The sequence below is a fragment of the Hipposideros armiger genome, unplaced genomic scaffold (genome assembly GCF_001890085.2).
Source record: "Hipposideros armiger isolate ML-2016 unplaced genomic scaffold, ASM189008v1 scaffold_217, whole genome shotgun sequence".
In the NCBI taxonomy this organism is placed as follows: Eukaryota; Metazoa; Chordata; class Mammalia; order Chiroptera; family Hipposideridae; genus Hipposideros; species Hipposideros armiger.
Genome location: NW_017731567.1, coordinates 78,222 through 84,221, shown reverse-complemented (window position 1 = coordinate 84,221; position 6,000 = coordinate 78,222). Strand labels below are relative to the sequence as shown.

General features: G+C 36.5%; 1 protein-coding gene across 6 annotated transcripts in view; it reads left to right on the top strand.

Annotated features, from left to right (window-relative positions):
• Positions 1 to 6,000, top strand: part of LCORL (ligand dependent nuclear receptor corepressor like) — a 131,737-nt gene that overhangs the window by 115,482 nt on the left and 10,255 nt on the right. The gene's annotated exons all lie outside the window — the stretch shown is intronic.

Here is a 6,000-nt window from a genome sequence, read left to right as displayed (position 1 = left end):
GGTATGTGGAATGAAGTGGGTGGGCATCGGGAGGCCACTATGGCATGGGGCAAGCACTATGGGCAGTCTATCTGAAGTGTACCTGGCGTATAAGATGACCCCCCACTTGGAGGCATATTTTTCAGGGCCAAAAAGTCATCTTATACGCCGGCAAATACGGTAGTAATCCTAGGATATCAGCCTCACATTCACCATTAAGTTGGTAGTACTTTGGGAATCACTTTTAAGACTGCTTATTTAAATAGTGTCAAGGAGCAAGACTTCTTTTTTCAGTAAATCAGCAAACTTTTTTTCATATCAGACACTGAACTAAATTCCACGAATATAAAAATGGGGATTTCTTCCCAGGGATAATCCGTAGCCTGTCTAGGGAGAAAGTGATATACAGGTAATGTTTAGGGAATGCTAAATTGGGAGTGCAAACGGAAATTACTTTTGCCATTATGTGCTAACTCAGTTATGCTAACCTGATATTGGTGCCTCAGGGAGACTGTTGCCCCTAGAACCTAGCCAAAATAGGATATGAACACTAGTTGCCAGTGTAGCCAGCTCCAACCCTGCTTATTAATTAGTGTTAGGCAATTCAGGATATATAAGAGTGTGATAGTGCTTATTGATTACTTCCCTGACATAAAAGAGTGCCTTGGGTACATCTGGAAATCTAAGCATATTTTATCATATGGTGGCATTGTTACATTGTATATTTTAGGGGAGTTTTCTGGGGCTTGGATTGGTGTTGGTGGCTTTGTTTTTAACTTTTAAACTTTTTGAAAAGCTTAAAAAAATACTATCAGGTCTTATATTAAAATATTAAAAGTAGTCATTAAAATTGAGTTTTAATATGTAAGATGATTATCATGGCCTCCCCAATTCAATTATTTAAATAACTTTAAAATACCTATTTCAATAATATCTAACATGCAGTGATAAAAAGTTTTAACTATTAATATCTAACATGCAATGATTAAAATTTAAAGGTAGTCAAATTAGAGTCTTCATAATGAAAAAAGAATCAAATCTAAAAATAATACCCTTTGTTTCTTGCCTTCAGGATAACTAAAAGTAACTTATAACAAATAGTATGTCAGGAAGAAAGAGGGAAGACGTCTGATAGTGATTAAAATAAACAAAACTTACAATTCACATAAAAATATACATATATATTTTTAAAGGACTGTCAAGAATGGAGAATAAAAGTGTAGTGTTTCATTTTTAATTCTTTATACCATCCTCATTTCATGTTGTGAGAGTTTACCAAAGGTAGTTTGCATTATCATTTTACAACAGAACCGTATTTTATCCTTCCAGCTTCTTAACCATTATATCTTCTTAAGGTATAAATATAAAATGTAATGTGCTTCTTCATCTCATTGAATATGAGATTACACTAGAAAAATAAGATGGAAGATGCCTAATTTCAAATTAATTTCAAAATCCTTTTGTGACATGTAAAAGAATTTTAATATCATATTAAGAGTTATTTCTTACTTTTTCTCATTTTTAAAAGTACTAGTACCATTTCCTGTTCTGCTTAAAGTTTTATTTCGCTTTTACTGATAACTTTCCTTCTTTATTTTTTAACATTTTTTTTAATCAATTAACAAAGACATTTTTACAAAGTTGTATTAAAAGCAATATTTGTTATATTTACCTGATTTTTAAATGTTTCTTAAGGTGTTATTTTTTTTCCTCATTATTCTTGGTATTCCATACTTCTTTTTGCCTTTTTGGAAATGATGCTAAAATTCATTATTAGTTTTATATGTGTTTTTCTTCATAGAATAATTAGTGACTGGAGACTTGAGAGATACTTTTAAGAATAGGACTTTTCTAGAAAAATTCTTAGTTCAATGTATATAATGAATTATGGAATATTTTTATTAATGAAAAGTTTTGCGTCTACCACGAATGTCTTATTTTTGTACATTTCAAAATTAACTGTTCAGATATAGTTTAATACATAGGAGTTTTAATATATACACTTCACTGCATTTATACTGTTGTATATCAACTATAGACATGGAAAGAAGGAAAAGAAATGCAATTCATCCTTTTCTTAGTTCAACAAATATTTAATGAATGCCTACAATATGCTCTTAGGCACTGTAGAAGGTTCATAAAGTTCCTTTTTCATCTAAGTGAGTAAACAAGACCTCCTACATCATTTATTTAATCCAACAAATAGAGTGTATTTCTTGTTTTAAGAGGGATATTATATGTTTTCAGGCTATAAAGTAGTGTGCAGTCATGGTTTGTGCTCTCATGGAGCTTATCATCTCAGGGGGGACAGTGAATAGGCAGTTCCAGTGGAAAGATGAGTGCTGTGACTCGGGAGAGAGGTGGATTGTAGAAGCACGCAGGAGGGAAATTGAACCCAGGTTTGGAGAATTATTAGGGAAGGATTCCTGCATAGTCACATCGAAGCTGATTTGAAGAATGCCAAAGCAGTAGACGTCGGGAGAGGAGAATTTCAGGCAGAGCAAATTGCATTTGGAAATCGGGGTACCAAAAGAGAGCAGCCTTGTTTAGAACAGAGTTCAAATAGCTGAGTCATAAAATAGGAATTAAGGATAGGATGGGACAGGGGATGGATGGAAAAACGGCAAAAGATAAAGCTTGAGGGAAGCTAAGCCCAAATTGGAGTTCAGCATCAGTTAATGAAAAAAATAATGTTTTGAGAATAGACATATTTGAGAAAGATCTATGAAGTAGAATCAGTGCATCTTAGAGAGCAGAGGAATAAAGGATAACATCCAGGTTTTTACTTAAACGTCTGGGTAGAGAATGGTAACATGCCCTGAGGTATAAGAATACTTCGAGTGTTCTGTTTTAGACAAGGAATTTGAAGTATCTAGTAGGGTATCCAAGAAAAGATGTTTAGGAAGCAATTAGTTAATACAGGTTTTTTGTTCAGGCGATAGGTCTGAGCTAGAGATAAAGATTTGGACATCAGCAAGTCCTTAAAGCCATGAGAGTGGAAAAGATTGTTCAGTGTAAAATGGGAAGAGCCTAGAATCCCAGAGCCCCAAAGGTACAGAGAAAGGATGTGTACAAAAGGAGACCGAAGGAAGTAGTCAGGAGGTGAGAGGAAAGCCAGGAGGGAGGTGGGGAGGATTGTGTTTTCACAATGGAGAAAACAGCAGTATAAACTGTTGATAAGAGGTCAATTAAGCCTTGAAACATTTTCATCAAATATAGCAGAAGAGGTTATTTTAGTGGTTTGGGAGAGAGCAGTTTTGGTGACCTAACAGCCAGAAACGTTATGATTGAGTAAATGCAGGAACAGGAAATGAAGGAAATTAGCACAGAAAATGATAAATGGTTATGACTGGAGAGGAGATAGGGAGGTAATGAAAGGGAAGCCCTGTATAAACAAGTAATTTACATACTGGATTTGTGCTTGTATATAAATTAAGTTTGAGTAATCTAAATTGCAAGTGCTTTATTAAGATTCACTGTTAAAGAACTCTATGGTAAATACACATAAGCCAAAGATGATCACATCCTGATCAGTCTATTTTGTTAAGTTTCATTTTTGTATATTAGATTTTATTTCATGTCGAGTTAAGACAGGAATAGCTGTGGTAGCAGTTAATTCAGGTGGCTTCACTATCTATATTACAAACTATGACAAAATAACTTACGAATTTAGGAAAACAGGAGACCAGTGTCTCCTCAAGTCTTAATCCACAGTTTTAATTTGTTCAGAACTGGATGAAATGAAAATAGATATTTTAATGTAAAAATTAGTAAATTCATTGACACATTCATTTTTATATGGGCTTCATATTACCACTGTGCTAACTGCCAGTGCCATAAGTAAAACTATTAACGCTTTGACTCAGTTATTTAAATTATTCTAATGAAATCTGGAATTTTTAATAAAAATCCATTCTGTTTACAATTGAGTTTTTTTCACTATCATTGTAATTTTCATAGGAACTGAGTAAAAAGAAGAGTTTTAGGTCTTAAAGAGCTTCTAACTTTTGCCATAATATTGGGTTGTCGGAAAAGTCATGACACATTTTTGCAACGAAAAACATAGAAAAAATGCGTCATGACTTTTCCGACAACCCAATACATATATCCAATCCATCCCCAGTACCCCACTGCCTCCTGCTGTCTACTCCCTCCTCCCACACAATACATTTCTGACAAGTAGTTGTTTTGTTTGTTTTGTTTTGTTTTATCTCTGTTGGGCAAGACCTGTCTTTATTCAGCACAGTGATGCTGGGGGAGCCGTGAGTGCCAGTTGTATTCTATTTCGTCAATCTTTATTCTCTCCCTGCAGCCTCCAGATCTGCTTTGTCTCTGGGAGGTAAGTTCAAAGGTCGCCCTTCTTTTCCTTAACCATCTGCCACCACCTGTTAAGAGACTGATCTCAGTGCCTCACATCTTAAGTTCCTTCCTCAAGTGCTCTCTCCTTTTCTACCTCTTTTTTCTGTTCTATGTCTTCACTTGGGAATTCAAAATTCTTAGTTCAGCTCTCCTGGCTACCATTTTCCCCTTCATTTTCCTGGGTAGTAAACAGTTTTCTTTGTGGTGAAGCTGAGCATTCTGTGATTATCGTGTTAAGCCCACTGAATTCACCTGTCGTCTAATTATAAAAGAAAAGTAAGGCCTATTAGCTGTCTGAATAATTTCAGTCCTGCCAGGTTTTTTTCTTGTTTTTGTTTAATTTTAAATAAGACCTTGCCTGCTGCTGCTTCCTCCCAGTTCCAATTCCAGGCAACCTGGAAAATTCATTTGTTTGTGACTTTGTTTCTATATTATATAAACATGAAAAGCTAGATTTTAAGAGCCTGTATCTGTAGACCCCATTAATGTATTCTTTAAAAAATGTTTGTCTCCTATGTGCCAGGCAGCATGCTAGACATACGAGATTCATGGGGACAAAACCAGATGTGGCTCCTGCCCTCATGGTTCAAGTTTATTTGGAGAGGCAGACATTGAGTAAATAACTACACAAATCTTACAAGTTCTTAATTAGTAGATGGTACGATGACAATTCCTTATTGGGAGATATTATCAAGCCCAGGAAGTGAGGAAAGACTTCCAAGGAAATGGCCATTGAGCTGAGTTGTGAATGTTGAGGAGGAATTCACCAGGCCAAGTGTCAGAGAACTGAGAGGGAAGGACTGACTTCCCAGGAGGAAGGAATTGCATGTGAAGAAACTCGGAAGTGTTGTATTCTTGGCAGGTAACAGGGATAAGATGTGACTGGTGCATCTAGAGTCAAGAGAGAAAGAAGGAGCGTGGTGTGCTGAAGACTGAGGAGGTAATGAGGCGTAGGCTAAGTGTGTTCTCGTAAGCCATGCTTATGTACTTTCAGTGGCTTCCAGCTGCTCTTAGACTAGAGATTTAAATTGGAAGTGGACAGGAAAAGATGACATTATCAGATTCTCCTTTCTAAAAGATCTCTCTGACAGCATTGTGGAAAATGAATGGTATAGTGCAGGAGCGAAGGCATGGACCATTATGGTAGTCCAAATGAGAATTGTGCTACTTTAAAACAGTGGTTTACAAACTTTAGTTTGCATCAGACTCACCAGGAGGGCTTGTTAAAAAAGAGATGGTTGGACTCCAACCAGCTTCTGTTTCAGAAGGTATGGAGCAGGACCCATGTGATGCTTCTGTTGCTGACCTAGGGAACACACTTTGAGAACCATTGGTGTAGAATGTACAGTAGTATTGTAGTGGGGGAAAAAAATTAAACCTTTACTAATACGATCATAATGTTATAAATACCCTCTAAACCAGCGGTTCTCAATCTTTCACAGGGGTCGCATAAGACCTTCGGAAAACACATATTTTCGATGGTCTTAGGAACCGAGACACCACTCCTCTATCCATCTCCAGGCCCACATGCAGATACGCCCACATACGAGTACCCGGCGACCCCTGTGAGTCGTTCGACCCCCAAAGGGGTCGTGACCCACAGGTAGAGAACCACTGCCTAAACACTACTGTAGCTATAATCCACAAATTTGGCTCTGCAGT